Genomic DNA, 15,279 nt, shown 5'->3' with positions numbered 1-15,279 from the left:
CCATAAAATCGCATCGCAAATTTGCATTGCAAAAAAAAGCTGTAGCAAAATCAAGCATTTTCGGCCGCAACAATCACAAAAATGCTGTGAAATCCTGTATGGACTGCTAAATCCTATGAGTCACTCATGCCTGTTTAGTTAATCCTGACCTAGGGCTGCACAATTATGGCCAAAATGATAATCCCGATTATTTTTGATCAATATTGAGATGTCGATTATTTATCACGATTATTCATTGATTTTAGGGACAACATATTTTTATTGCACTTTCAGATTTAAATAAACAGACCGCTGCTTTCACCTCCATGTTGTGCTACATTCTTGCTAATGTACAAATCTTTAACAGTGTTTACAGGAGGAGAGACGCAAGACAATTTCTTTTAGGAGAACTTTTGCTCCTAATTACAAAAAGTTTAGGTTTTTGGGGGGTTTTTTTTAAACATTTTTTCTTTTTCTTTTTTGAGATGGTAACATTAATGTGCCACGATATTAGTAAATATAAGTAGGCATGAGAAAACTTGAGCTGGACATTTATGACAGAACTAAGCTTAATGTAAAATTGATATTAAATGCAACCCATAGTAATTAAACATCATTTAATTTCTCATTTTATTTATATTTTATGAAGTTATTATAATCTATTTTTATATTCAATTATTTATTTATAACTAAGCACATTTTCGGTTTTTACATTTTATTAGTTTTCTGTTTGTTTGTTTATCAGTTGTTCCTTTTAGATCGGTTCCCCCAGTACAGTGTCCATGTCTGCTGATAATATTGTGTTTTGGGGGGATTAAATCAAAACTGGAGTTGACTTTTCTAGTGATATCTGGCAACCATGAGTTTAAATGGAGTGAATTAGAGTTAGTTAAGGAGAGCAGCAGTGTACTGTATGTTTACAGACAGAACAGTTGCTACTTTTGATTATGATTGGTGAGGAATTATTTAATAAAGATGTTTGAACTAAAACCCACCTTGTAGCGTTAGCATTATTATTAATTTACTCCGCGCGAAGCCGCTGTGTCTACATGAGCAGGTGCAGGTTCAGGACATTTTGCGGGATCAATAAAAGATGGCAGTTTGTTAGATCGGAGAGTTGAGAGAAGCAGATGATGTAGTTACTCTCGATCATAATGGCTTCTCTGCAGTATTTACACACTTGTTCGGTTGACAGAGGAGATGAAAAGCAGTGTGAAAGTAACTGTTGCGCTGTGTAGATGCATTTTGGACTTCCTGTAGTTTTTATTCCGATTGTATTACATTAACTCTGAACGGGTCACTCACACCGGTGCGAAAAAATATTTATTCACAGTTGCACAAAGTGCTATTCAGTCGCAAATGCGAGTGAAATGGTCGCACTGTAGAGCCCTAAGTTTATCTGCAAAGTTTTTTCCTGTTCGGCATGATGACGTTTAATGTCCCCGACAACCTCTGTAGTGCAATTATCATTATGTTAGTTCCATGATTTCTCCTTGTGCAAAGCGCTGGAGCGTGCAGCGAAGCTGGCGCTCGAGCGCTAAAATGCCATTCCCGTTTCCGGGTTTTGGCATTACAAAATGACGTCATCCCTGCGACACTCTATGGCGATTGGCTGTAAGTTTAGGAAGCGCTTGATTTGATCTGCAGCGGAGTTTTCTATGAACAGAGGACGAACTTTAAATGTTAATATCGCAGTCGATCATGTTCATTTAATCGTGGGCAGTCAAAATCGTAATCGCAATCAACATCCCATTAATTGTGTAGCCCTTTCCTGACCATCAATTTTTAACACCAAAATACAGTTTGCATTGATGCAAGACACTCATAAATATGTGAGCTTATTCCTTCATTTATTCTCATTTTATTGAGTAAAACCTATACAAGATTTATTCTCTGCCATGCATTCTCTGTGTATGATTGGTCAGTGTTTTGATTACTGGCTGACTATGCCAGCCCCTCTTGGTCTGATTAACTTAATATGACATTTAAGATGTTATAAATGTTAGTAGGAAATTAAAATTGGACAAAAAAATAAATAAACAGACCTACAGGAGATACAGAGTGTCCTTTGTTTTCATCATTAAAAGGAATGCTTGTGTATTAACCAAGACATTTCAATGTTTGCTGTACTGACCATTGTTCTATTCCACATTGCAGATGCTTAATGTTTGAATGGTGAATACAACACACAAGCTATAACAGCCACAAAGCAGTACTGTGTATGAAACAGTTGTGAAATGGCAGATGTACCTCTCTATAATTATATTTTTGTCCTATAGTAAATACATAGCATGGTGTATTTAAGAGAGATAGTATGTATTTGAGTGTGTGTGTGTGTGTGTGTGTGTGTGTGTATAGTGTATGTATTAGTGTAGTGTATGGTGTGTTAGTCCATACAAAAAGGAAGTCTTTTTTTCTGCATTTTTATAGGAACTCTAAAGTGGCCTTGGACTCTCTAATTCTATAGTTAAAACTGTCACAGCTAACAAGTGAGGACAGCTTATAAGCCTCCAATTTCACAATGGTGCAAACTTCAAGCCTAAATCATCACATATTCACCTTTAACCATGCTGCGTAATGTAACTGTCTTGATTTCCAGGGCTGGTAGATGTAAGCAGTAAGCACAAGCTTAATCTTTATCAAGAATCCAAGTCAGGAGGCAGAATACTGGTCGAAACGGAATCTACTGATGAGTATGGTTCAACGACCAGGCAAACAGAGCAATAAATCACCGGATCAAAATCACAGAGAAAGCAAATGGTCCAAACCAAGAAGACAGACACAAAGTAATGCTCAGAACTGCAGTTTGGAAAATAATGAGAACACCTCACCAAGACCTGGGGGAAGAAAAAAAAAGAAAAAAAAAAAGAGTTCATTTAATAAACAGTCTGGGAGGGACTGGGGTTAGGACAGAGAGCAGTGCCTCATAGATTTTTGGTGAAACTCGATGTGTGATCTTAAATAGACTTGCTCAGTGGGCTGCACAATTTAAGCCATTCTTTAATCATAAATGTAACATTGGCTTACTTCATAAATCCATCCATCCATTTTCTCACTTATCCTACACAGGGTTGTGGGGGAGCAATCGCAGGGGACTTGGGGCAAAAGGTGGTCGCAGAACACAATCACACACACACACACACACACACACACACACACACACACACACACACACACACAGAAGCACGAGAAGATAATGCAAACTCCATGCACACAGGGAAGAGGCAGGAATTGAAACCCGGTGCACGTTTGCTTACTCAATTAAACAAATACAGGTTCATCTCAAAAATTTGAATATCATGGAAAAGTTTTTTTTTTTTTCCCCCCATAATTTAACTCAAAAAGTGGAACTTTCACATGTTCATTCATTACACATAAAGTGAAATATTTCAAACCTTTTTTTGTTTGTTTGTTTTAATCTTGATGATTACGGCTCATGGAAATCAAAAATCCAGTATCTCAAAATATTCGAATAAAGAATTTATGAGACAGAAATGTCGACCTGAAAAGAGCTCTAATCAGCTAATTAACTCAAAACACCTGCAAAGGTTTCCTGAGCCTTTAATCTCTCAGTCTGGTTCAGTACACACAACCACAATCATGGGGAAGATGAAAGTAAATTTTGCATTTAATTTGGAAATCAAAGTTCCAGAACCTGGAGGAAGAATGGAGACACAGTATTGATGTTGCTTGAAGTCCAGTGTGAAGTTTCCATAGTCAGTGATAATTTGGGGTGCCATGTCATCTGCTGGTATTGGTCCAAGCAAACTTCTAGTAACTGGTTTACTGAGCATGGTATTACTGTGCTTGATTGGCCAACAAACTTGCCTGACCTGAACCCCATAGAAAATCTATGAGAGACACCAGACCCAGAACAATACAGACGAGCTGAAGGCTCTTCAAAGTAAACTGGGCTTCCAGAACACCTCAGCAGTGCCACAGGCTGATTGCATCCACACTGTAAAACTGGATAAGTTCATTTAACTCAAAAAATTTGATGAAACTAATTACCTCAAAATTTTTAAGATGATAAATAAATTTCTTTAAGCATTGGTGCAGGGACGACGTCATTTTGTACCGGAACCCGCAAGTTATCATCACACAGGTTCCCTCAACAAAAACCCAATTGGATTTTCCCATAGGCCTTAGGATTATTGCAAAAAATAATCTCTGTGACCAACAAAGGTTTATAATATTAACACGTTTTGTCCATCAAGATAATTTTCACAAATGAACACAACTTTTATGAAGTTTGAAACCTAAATACAATCGCCAGAAATAAAAAGCTAACTGTATGCTATAAACGAACTACACCACGGTCGCTCGACTTCAACGTCACTATCACCAAGCTTCTGACAACTTTTTAATTTTTCCAAACTTGATTCAAAAACATTTTCCATAATACGGATTTACTCTGTGGATGAATCTTCATCCACGTTCTTTTTTTGAGAATTGTGTACAGCAAACCTGAACCAGTTTATCTGCAAAGACTTTTCCTGTTTGGCGTGATTATGTTTAATGTCCCCAACAACATGTGTAGTCCCATTTAGCAACAGGTTAGAGTCATGATTTCCCTCATGCAGGTGCTGGAGCTCGAAGCGAAGCTGGCAGTGCGAGCGCTAAAATGCTAACTCATTTCCGGGTTTTGGCATTACAAAATGACGTTATCCCTGCGCCAATCTGAGGTGACTGGCTGTAAGTTTAGGAAGCGATTGATTTGATCTGCTGTGGAGTTTTCTATGAGTGAAGGACAAACTTTAAACTTTAATATTGCAGTCGATCATGTTCCTGTAATCGTGGGCAGTCAAAATCATAATCAAGATCGATATTTGGTTAATTGTGCAGCCCTACTCTGTAGAACTGCATAGGTTAAAAGGCGCCATTTAAGTGCAGACCATTTATCAAATCAGTAAATAATTGTGATTTCAATCATTGCAGCCGTTATTGTGCAGCCCTAGTTGGTTATGCTGTGTCTAACACACACATTCTGTCAAAAGCAGCCATGCTGAATTTAGAAACACTCAGTTTGATATGACTTCACCAAAGTGCCAGACTCAGGTTGGACTCGCACGGGTTGTGTCTATGTTAGTAACACAGGTACAACATGTTCATGCACAAATTAAAAATAGCGCATGCTGTGATCGGATGTGTGAGTATTTACACATGCGGTTTGTACAACGGTAACACAGTTACACAGTTACCAGACACTGTCCACACAGTCAAAGTAAAATCACACCAGGTGTTCAGTGTATAACTTGCTTTCTGGGAAAATTAAAAATCTTGTTCTAATGATCATCATTACAGATGGCAAAAGGTGAATCTTCTACAAGCCATCTGATTTTCAATTTCACTGAGGCTGATCTTCACTTTCACCAAGTAACCAAGGGCAACTGATCAATACTGCTATATGTTTAGCTTACCTTTTGATATTTCTGCAAAAAAAAAAAAGAAGAAAAAAAAAAAAGAACTGTGTAAATACAATTCAACTGAGAGACTATATAAAACAAGACAATAACTTGCCTATTCAGAAAACTGGAAACAGGAAGTTAGAGAGGAACTTATAAATTGAACAATATACAAAAGTGTGCAAGTGGTTAGTGCTACAACCACATGCTGACATGTGTTCATTTATCAAAAACTCTATCTTAATAAGACACTGTTTTAGTTGAGCAGTACTGCAAAGTAGCAGCAACATGTTAATTTAAACCTGTCTTACTTCTACTACACCATATCTGGATTCCATTTGCTAATGAATCACTGTAATGATTCATTCTCAGTAATAAATCTTGGAAAAAGTCTACTGAAGTCACAGACCTAGTTGAATGGAAAGGCTTTTCTACAAATCCATCAGTGCTGTTTGAGTACTAGAGGCAATATAACTATTGAAATATTCACCAATTTACTTCTTTAGTTTTCAAATGCTTAAAAGGTATGATCAAATGACTTAGGGTTAGGGTTAGGCAGACAAGTGTTACGAGCTCTTCCACTGTGGTTAAAGGTCTGTTAATATGCTCTCTGTACTTCAGTCAGATTGCTGAAAGCCAGTTCAGACATCATGTGCCTCATTGTCTGATTCTGACCTCACAGAGAGGCTGTAACAGGCTTCATTTACGAAGCTAATACACAGAACAAAGACCCAGAGGAGCGATCATGGCTAAATCTCTCCTCCTTCACCTTACTCTATTAAAAGGCCTCATGAATATTATTCACACCGTGCTGACTTCTGAATTAAAGCACCCAGAGGTTTAAATGCACCGCAGGATTTAGCTTTCTTCATATCGGACAGCTGTGAGAACTGCAAAGTATTTTAAAGCTCAAAGAATTATACACAATGACTGCCATTTGCAAAACTAAGAAATTATGTATGAAAGCTGCTGAATTACATAATAATAAAACAGAAAACACACACCTGAACTCTGACTTTGTCCCGTAAAGTGTAATTCATTGTCATTCCTCCATATAATGTGTATACAGAGGGACAAAATATCTTCAGGTGCATTGTGCAACATATAACAATGCAGCAGTGTAGTACACAAGGCTACATAAAGAGCAAAAACAGACAATAGATACACAGGACAATAAGCATACAGGGCAGCACGTATTTACTATCCATGACATTATAACAGTGTTTGGACTGATTATAAAGCATGGCTATGGATGAGCTGAACATACAGTAGGTTTTAGGGAAGGGCAGCCATGTTTCAGCAAAGGACTACAACTCAAAAACCTCACAAACAATTAAAACTAGCTCAGAATGTTTGGTGAGTTAACAGTGGTATGCATTTCTGAATGTTTCATTACATGATCATTCTTCATCTTTATTAAAACTAAATTTTCAGAGAAAATCACATAAGCATGATAATAAAATCATACTTCAAGGACCAAATTTTGACTCACAGAAGCACCACAAGTGCATCCCAACTTTATAACAGATTCTGGCAACATGTCCAGCAAACTTTTCTTATCTCTCTGAAATGTAACAATGCCCAGAAAAATCTAAATCAGATAAAATATTATTAGAAGGCTGTTATTAACTGTAGCCTAAATAACCGTTTCACTGGTTTGAAATATACAGTGCTGTGAAAAAGTATTTCCTGATATCTTCTCTTTTGTCTACATTTCATACTAAATTGTTTCAGAAATTAAAACAAAATCTAAGATAAAACAAACGCAACCTGAGTAAACACAAAATACAGTTTTTAAATGATAATGTTTATTGAAGCAAAAAAAGTTATCCAATTCCAACTGGGCATGTGAGAAAATGTATTTGCCCCCATAGTTACTAATTCCTCAAATATAGGAAACTGCATTCATAATGGGGTTTAGCTGGACTAGACGCAACCAGGCCTGATTACTGCAAACCCTGTTCAATCAAATCAACTAGCGCTGCAACAACTAATCGATATTAGATTTGTATTTACTCTCCGAAGTGTGTTTTCGTAACATAAGTAACATAGTGAGTAAATATATCCCGTGCTGTGGAGAGTAAATACTAAAAGTTGTCTCCCAAATAAAGTGATGTGCACTTACACTGTGCACGATGTACTCTACAGTCTAGTGTCTGAATTTTAGAAAAGTAATATAATCTCAAATGGAACACTAGTGGGTTTTTACTAACTGGAAGTATAAGCTGCTTCCTAGTTGACGGCGCATGATGCCATATGCACACTAGCATAAGCAGAAACCCAGAATCACCGACAATTACTTTCTTCAGTTTACTGTTTATGTCAATGTTACCTTTTATTTCCAACATGACCTCAGGTGAAAACCACTGTTAACCCAGAAGAACATTAAGCTTCGTCCGACTTTTGCCAAAACACATCTTGAGGAGTCTGATAAGTCAAAAGTGGAACTGTTTGGAAGACAGGGGTCTCGTTACATCTGGTGTAAACTAAACAGAGAATTCCACAAAAAGAACACCATAACTACGGTCAAGCATGGTGGTGGCAGTGTGATGGTGTGGGGATGCTTTGCTGCTTCAGGGCCTGGACAATTTACAATAATTGTGGGAAACATGAATTCTGCTCTCTAACAGAAAATCCTAAAGGAGAATGTCCGGTCTTCAGTCTGTAAATTGAAACTCAAGCACAACTGGATTATGCAGCAAGACAATGATCCAAAGCAAAGGAGTAAGTCCTAGTCCTAGAAGTAAGTGAAAGTCTGATCTCCAGTTATCAGAAGTGTTTGGTTGCAGTTATTTCTGCTAAAGGTGTCACAACCAGATTTTAAGTTTAAGAGGGCAATTAGTTTTTCACATGGGTGATGGGTGATTTTTTTGCTTCAATAAAAAAAAAATGTATTGTGCGTTTACTCAGGATGCCTTTGTTTTATGTTGTATTTCATTTGAAGATCTAAAACAATTTAGTATGAGATATACACAAAAATAGAAGAAATCCGAAAATAAATACTTTTTCACAGCACTGTAGTTAGCTTGCTTACTCAGGCGCATTAAATAGAAGGTACAGTAGAAACCTTGCCAGGATTTAATACAAACATTAAAACAAATACAAATATTTTCAGCACTAAACAGATACAGATAATGTCAGTACTATTGCACTATACTATACACTATCCAGCAATTTAACTGATTAAAAATTGTTCCACTATAAAAAAATCTGTGTAAAGCAGCAAGATCTAATCATCATGATTAACATGGAATGATGTAGTTCTCTTTTGTATGTTATTTCAAATCAGGGCACGACAATATGACAATATAATACTGATGTCATGATAAATTTGGTGACAATACACATTGCTGGGATATCAAAGCTTTATCTTTTAATTACATGTTAAACAGCATTTCAAACTCTAGCCGTTAGCAGATGAGTTAAACATGTTAATCCTTTAAAACCTTTACAGATTTTTATTTTATTTTAACTGCATAGAAATAATAAAGAATTTATTTCATATAATTAAAAATGATCATCAAGCTCAGTTTTTAGGAGTTTGTAAGCAAAACTATGTACACTCACTGGCTACTGACCAGGCAAACAATTGGAATTAATTACTTAGAATTTACACTACAAATGGTCTGTCACATTCATCATGTACCTACATACCTTTCCTATTAGCTTCACTGTAATTAGTGGATATGTATATTGATTAATAAGTAGAATTTTTAAATGAGAAAAAAAAAAATCAGATTTGCACTGCTGCGTGAACAAAGCCAATTAACTTTGTGCAATTACTTTTTAATGGTTTTCCAGCAGCCGTTGCTGTGATAAAGCCTAACTGTACATTCACACTAGAGAGCAACAAGTCACTCATGTCACTTGTAGTTTGTCTGGCCAAATTGTAGCATAGGGTTTACTACAGTATACGATTTATTTGTTTTAATGTACTTAAAATGAATTGTAATAATTTAATAAAGTGAAAATGATGTGTTACATGCCAGAATTCGTATTAGCTATTAGGCAGCTGTGGCTCAGGTGGTAGCGTGGGTTGTCCACTAATCATAGGGTTGGTGGTTTGATTCCACATGCCGAAGCGTCCTTGGGCAAGACACTGAACCCCAAGTTGCTCCCGATGGCAAATTAGCACCTTGCATGGCTACCATTGGTGTATGGGTGAATGAGACACAGTGTAAAGCGCTATATAAGTGCACCATTTAGCTATTATGAGCACACTCTCCAGAGACACCAATGATCTTTGCTATTTAAAAAAAAAAAAAAAAAAAAAAAAAATTTATATCTCTGTTCAGATTTAATGAAAGGTATATTACAGTATATGATGAAAACACAGTTTTTATTCCTTTTTTATTGAATCAAGCAGTACACTGGTACTAAAAGCAGGTAGAAGCTAAAGTTGTGAGAAAGTGGAATGAGAAAATGCTGTATCATGTGCGTCATATGATTGGTCCGAAGAATTGTTTGAGCCAGTTGTTTGGATTTGTCATTTTACTGTATCATACGTAATTTGAATAAAGTTCAGAATCTCGTTGCTGTCGCTGAAATCATGACTCCGTGTTATATATATGCATAGAAAATTAATGTTTTTATAGATATTCTTATTTAAATTTTATAGCTTATAATTTGTCAATTTGCAGCAAATAAAATGCATGCATCGCTCTGCAGTAGATCAGTCAAGCCCTTTAACACACTCCCTCCCTGACTTCCTGTTTCAAAAGGAAATACGTCAACATACAGAAACAAATCATGGCTCTCGCAGGCACTTCATACAGATGAATAATGTTCTGCATATATCACTGATTTTAAAAAAAGCAAAAGAAACAAATACTGAGGATTGCCTGAGATGGCCAATTTAGAACTTTAACTAAAACGAAACTAAATGCATGTGAAAGTCAGTGTCAAGTTAAATGTGTGCTGTGTCATGCACTTGTGCAGAAGGTGGAGTTTCCTGATGCATGCATGTTATCTCACAAAGCCACTCAGCTGTATGAAGACTCTCATGCTGTGAACTTCATTTAGGTTTACATTTAAATGTAAACAAATGGCTTTATGAAGACGAGTACAAAAATGATAAACAGAAGTATACTTCTGCTTGTAGCGACTTCCAAACTGAGCTCAATCTCATTTGTCTAAATGTTGAACGAAAGAGAAAGCAATACAAAGTTATTGTACCAGTGACTTTCCGGTAACTAGTGTGTTGATTTTATTGAGGTTCAAGAAAGGATTCTTGGCAACACATCCCATACAGGATAAGTGTCCTAAGCAGGGACATTAGAGAGAGAGCAGAACTGACATTGGTGACACCATTGTCAGCTGTCCAATGCTTAGCTGCCTTTTAGCACAAAGGTCAGAGAACCACAGAAGATCAAATGAGCTATTAATGATTATCTATACAACAGATTATCTATATCTCATTCCGTTGTATGAATGAATAGTGATGATAAAGTCACTTGCCAATCAATTTTGGAAGACAGGATCAGCTATAATCAATTGGTTATTGAAGAGCAATATTTTGAAAATAGTCCATACATTATCTAAACAATCGCAACATATGGCTGAACTCTAATATTGTCTCAGAGTCAAAGTTAAACAGTCATATGCAAAAACAGTCCTTCTGTCATGGACATTCTTAGAGAAGCAGTTAATTTCATAAATAGTGAGTAGAATCAAACTCCGAACCTGACAGCCACTGACCCAGGCCAAAGAACCCCTATAAGCTGACCAACATGGGCCTATTTACAAAAAAAACATTAGTTAGCTAACATTCACTACTTTAGCTATTCATTCATTTAGCTCCTGGTGTGGGTCGCTGTGACAGCAGCCTGAGAACGTCAGCCCAGACTTCTCTACACCTAGCCACAGATTCCAGCTCCTCCTGGGGGATCCTCAGATATTCCCAAACCAAATGATAGATATAATCTCTCCAGTGGAGCCTGGACTTGCTCTGGTGTCTTCACCCAGTGGGACATGCCTGATAATAGATCTAGAGGGAGCTGACTGGCGGGTTTCCTCGTAAGGTGTCGAAACCAGCTCACCTGACTCCTCTCAATTTGTAGGAGCAATGGCTCTAAAGTTTAAAGCTCTCCTGGACTGCTGAGCTTCTCACGCCATCGGGTAGAGTGTAAGCCCAGCAACCCTGCGGAAGAACCTCATTTCTACCGCCTGTAATCGTGACCTTGTTCTTTCGCTCAGTGCTGACAGCTTGTGGTCATAGGTGAAGATAGGGTCATGCAGTGGAAAGTACTCCACCAGTTAGACCTAATCTGGAGCTGCTACTCTCCACATTCACAACTAGTATAACACTTATGTGCTCTGCATTTAACTTAACTAGCATCCTGATTTTTTGGATATTGTACTTTAGAACTAACACTAGCTAACTTTGTTGCTATTGTTGGACACCATGAACAGGAGTTGTTCGGCCAAGAACAGAGATTGTTTGGTTTCTCTATTTGACTAGACTAAGTCTAATATACTTCTAATATATTTGTCTACCTTGGCCCTCTACACTGCTCAGTCCATATTCCTCACCATTATGTAAGCATAACAAAACCAGAGTATCACTCACTGTTATACACGCATTTGTTCCCCCAGTATGGCACCCTCTGAACCTTTGAATAGACTGTTGTGTTACAAAATGTTCCCTCAAACACCATGTGACACAAACAAACCTATTTAAAGACTTAGAATGCATCATCAGATGACAAGGGTGAGCATGTGTTTGTTTTTTGTTTTTTAACAGATACTCAGTTATGTGATGGTTTTCTCATTCTGTAATTCACTGTCAATGTGACTTAGTTGAGCGAGATGTGCTCAGTGGCTCCAGCAGCATGTGCACTGATACTTGCACTGATGTTGCACAACTTGTAGACTAGATGGGCAAGAACACATAACACTATCCGAATGCAAAACGAGTTGTAAATTTCACATTTCTCAATTTAATCTGGGGAGAAATCTGGCTGACAAACATTGAGACCTCGATTTAGAGGTCACGTGAACCTGCTTTTCACGAGTAGTGACTTATTAAGCTTGTGACACAGTATGTGCTTCTTCACAATTGACAAATTTACTCATTTTTAAATAGTCTAACTTTGAAGGAGGGTGATAAAACATTGCTGTTCATAATAACAATGTGATGAACACAGAAAACACCATCACCTTATGAAGTGATGCTATTTAATGATACATGCACTTGGCACAAGTGTCTCCCTCAATGCCCTGCCCCTTTACCTGCTGCTATTTTAGTGTAGTTTGGTGTCCTATTATTGGACTACAAATGTAACTGTTATAACGAACACTTTTGTCCAACTTATGACACCAGACCACAGCATCTTGCTTCCTGAGTCCTAACTGGTAAGTGGCTCTAACACATGATTTCAAAATATATTAAAAGGATATTACTCTTGATATGTGTATGTAGCACCAACAGTTTGAACTTTGGGTGTTCGTTGACCACAGTCTGCTTTCCTCCAAATTTTTATTTACATATTTTTGGCTAAATTATTATTCTGGTATTGAGAATCACAATGCTACACACTGTATTGGTATAGAAAACAAATTTCTGTTATTATTGCGACAACCCAAGGTAGCATGTGGTTTGGGATATGGCCAAACAAATTAGCCTAGCCACTTTCACATCGGTGGTAATCTTTTTAAAAGGTCTTCACTGAGTTCTCATTTGTTCCGCTGAACAGTCAAACAGAAAACAGTCCATTACTGCTGGCCTGTGATGATCCGCTGCATGGGCACTATGAAGGGCACAGTGCCAGTGATTTGGGATACATCTCAAAAACAACAGGTGACTGCTGGCCACAGATCAGAGACTGCCAGCTGGTGTGTTAGGGCCTTTACATGAATTTCCATCATATCCAGACTGAATGGCGGAGAACAGCTCTGAACAGAACTACATCACTGACATGAGACAGATGTCGAAGAAAATCACAGTGAATCTCTCAACAAGCAGGATGCCTCACTTATGACTAGCAAGCAACCTTTTCATACTGCAGGGTCAGACCATGATAAAGCAGTCGATAACTAGTTAACTTGTTCAAACATTGTTTATTTCTCATCAGCTCTGTCCTAAAAGTCTTCTGTCCAGAAACTCTGCATGTATTTTCATTAGCCTGTATTGGATATGCTGAAAGAGGCCAAATAGTCAAACTGTCATTCAAGAAGAGATTATATATATATATATATATATATATATATATATATATATATATATATATATATATATATATACACACACACACACACACACACACACACATACATACATACATACATACATATATACACACCTACATACATATATACACACACATATATAATAGTGATGGAATGATACCTGGGTTTGAATTCACACACACACAAAAAAATCTTATATTATTTCTCATTATGTTCTCCATGAATATTCGGCCAATTATACAAACCCCTGTCAGCCATTACCAACTGCTAGATGCTATCTACTACATCTGTCTCACAGAATGCACCGGGACCTCAAAATATGTAGCCAATAACAAGGGACAGGCTGAAGAAATGCTAAATAATTAATCATGTTTGTTATCTGTTATAGTTTATTCTGCAGGGCCGTTTATTTCGCGAGGCTCCATAACGTTGAATTAGCTAGCAGCTCTAGCTTAGCATCCGTAGCGAGCTCATCACACTGATACCTTCGACGTTTGAAAAAGAAACGACAGAAAATACATTTTCACCACCGTAAATGAAAAACAGCCCAAATAATGGCAAACATATCAAATCAAACCAACAAAACAAAAACAGGACATCGATTTAACAAGATGTGTTTGAGAGAAGCAGGGCTTCAACGCCAGTCCTCCCCTCACCCCACCCATAAGGGGAAAGGATGCTATCAGTCTCACACACCGAACCACCCAGTGGATGCTCCATTTCTTAACTCAATGTTATAATCACACGCTTTCTAAAACGCCACGAGAAATACACCTACCGCGTAATGTAAATGATCTGCAATGCTCGTTCGAAGTCTAAAACGTTGATTTTCAGCACTGAAACAGCTGAGTGACGTTATGGAGAGCAGCGTTACACCACCACTAGCAGGTTGCTGCCATCGTCGCTGTCTCGTTCCTGCTCCCACATCCCTGCCTCATCTTATCATAAAAAAAAATGCTGGTATAAATGATCGTACCTGCAAATCGCATGTCCGCACGACAAACGACTGGACGATGATCGCAGAGCGGCGTAAAGACACGACGACGGCGTTTCGCTCTGTATCAGACAACTGATGCTCTCAGCTCGGTCGCTGTCCGCTAATCCGCCCCACACAAAGAGCAGAAAATGGCTGCAAGTGCATTTCCTTAAAGCGACAACGGCCCTTTTAACGGCGGCGGCTGTTCCATCAGACTTTGCACATCTCTATGTGAGTCATCATGTCTGTGCTCTTTCGAGGTGTGAGCGTTTGCGCTGTGCCAAAAACCTGATAGGATTATATGTTGAAATCGTGTTTATATTCACGCTACTACTTAGATGTGTATTGCAGTACTACTGCCTTCCCTGACCTCATTTACTTCCCGCAAGATCTGCAGCACTGCCAAGTATAATTCGTCATTTTATTATTTAATGCAATATCCAAGCACTTGTTTCTTATATTTCATATAGCCTAATTCTGAGTCAATGGCAATATGTTATTGGTAGGTTGCTTCAGCAAGTGAATGTTGTCTCCATGATGTAGACCTTTAAATAAATCCTTGGGGAAAAAAAGAAATAACTCAGCTCTCAGTATATTAGGAGTTAAGAATGTATATTGTTTTCAGAGTGTTTACAGTGAACATTGGCATGCTGCTGCTGAACAATTCTCCTCCCGCTTGCTGTTGTCACAGTAACCACAGGAGTACGTGTGGCTTCAGACGGAGGATTAGGT

General features: G+C 37.8%; 1 protein-coding gene across 1 annotated transcript in view; it reads right to left on the bottom strand.

Moving 5' to 3' along the window:
- Positions 1 to 14,702, bottom strand: part of cyfip2 (cytoplasmic FMR1 interacting protein 2) — a 51,501-nt gene extending 36,799 nt beyond the window's left edge. The window contains exon 1 of the mRNA XM_017474943.3: positions 14,548 to 14,702. The gene's annotated coding sequence lies outside the window, so the exon portion shown is untranslated. The remainder of the gene's footprint in view (positions 1 to 14,547) is intronic.
- Between the last annotated feature and the right edge of the window lie 577 nt (positions 14,703 to 15,279).

The sequence above is a fragment of the Ictalurus punctatus genome, chromosome 8, assembly GCF_001660625.3.
Source record: "Ictalurus punctatus breed USDA103 chromosome 8, Coco_2.0, whole genome shotgun sequence".
NCBI classification, from domain to species: domain Eukaryota; kingdom Metazoa; phylum Chordata; class Actinopteri; order Siluriformes; family Ictaluridae; genus Ictalurus; species Ictalurus punctatus.
This window is presented reverse-complemented; position numbering and strand designations above follow the sequence as displayed.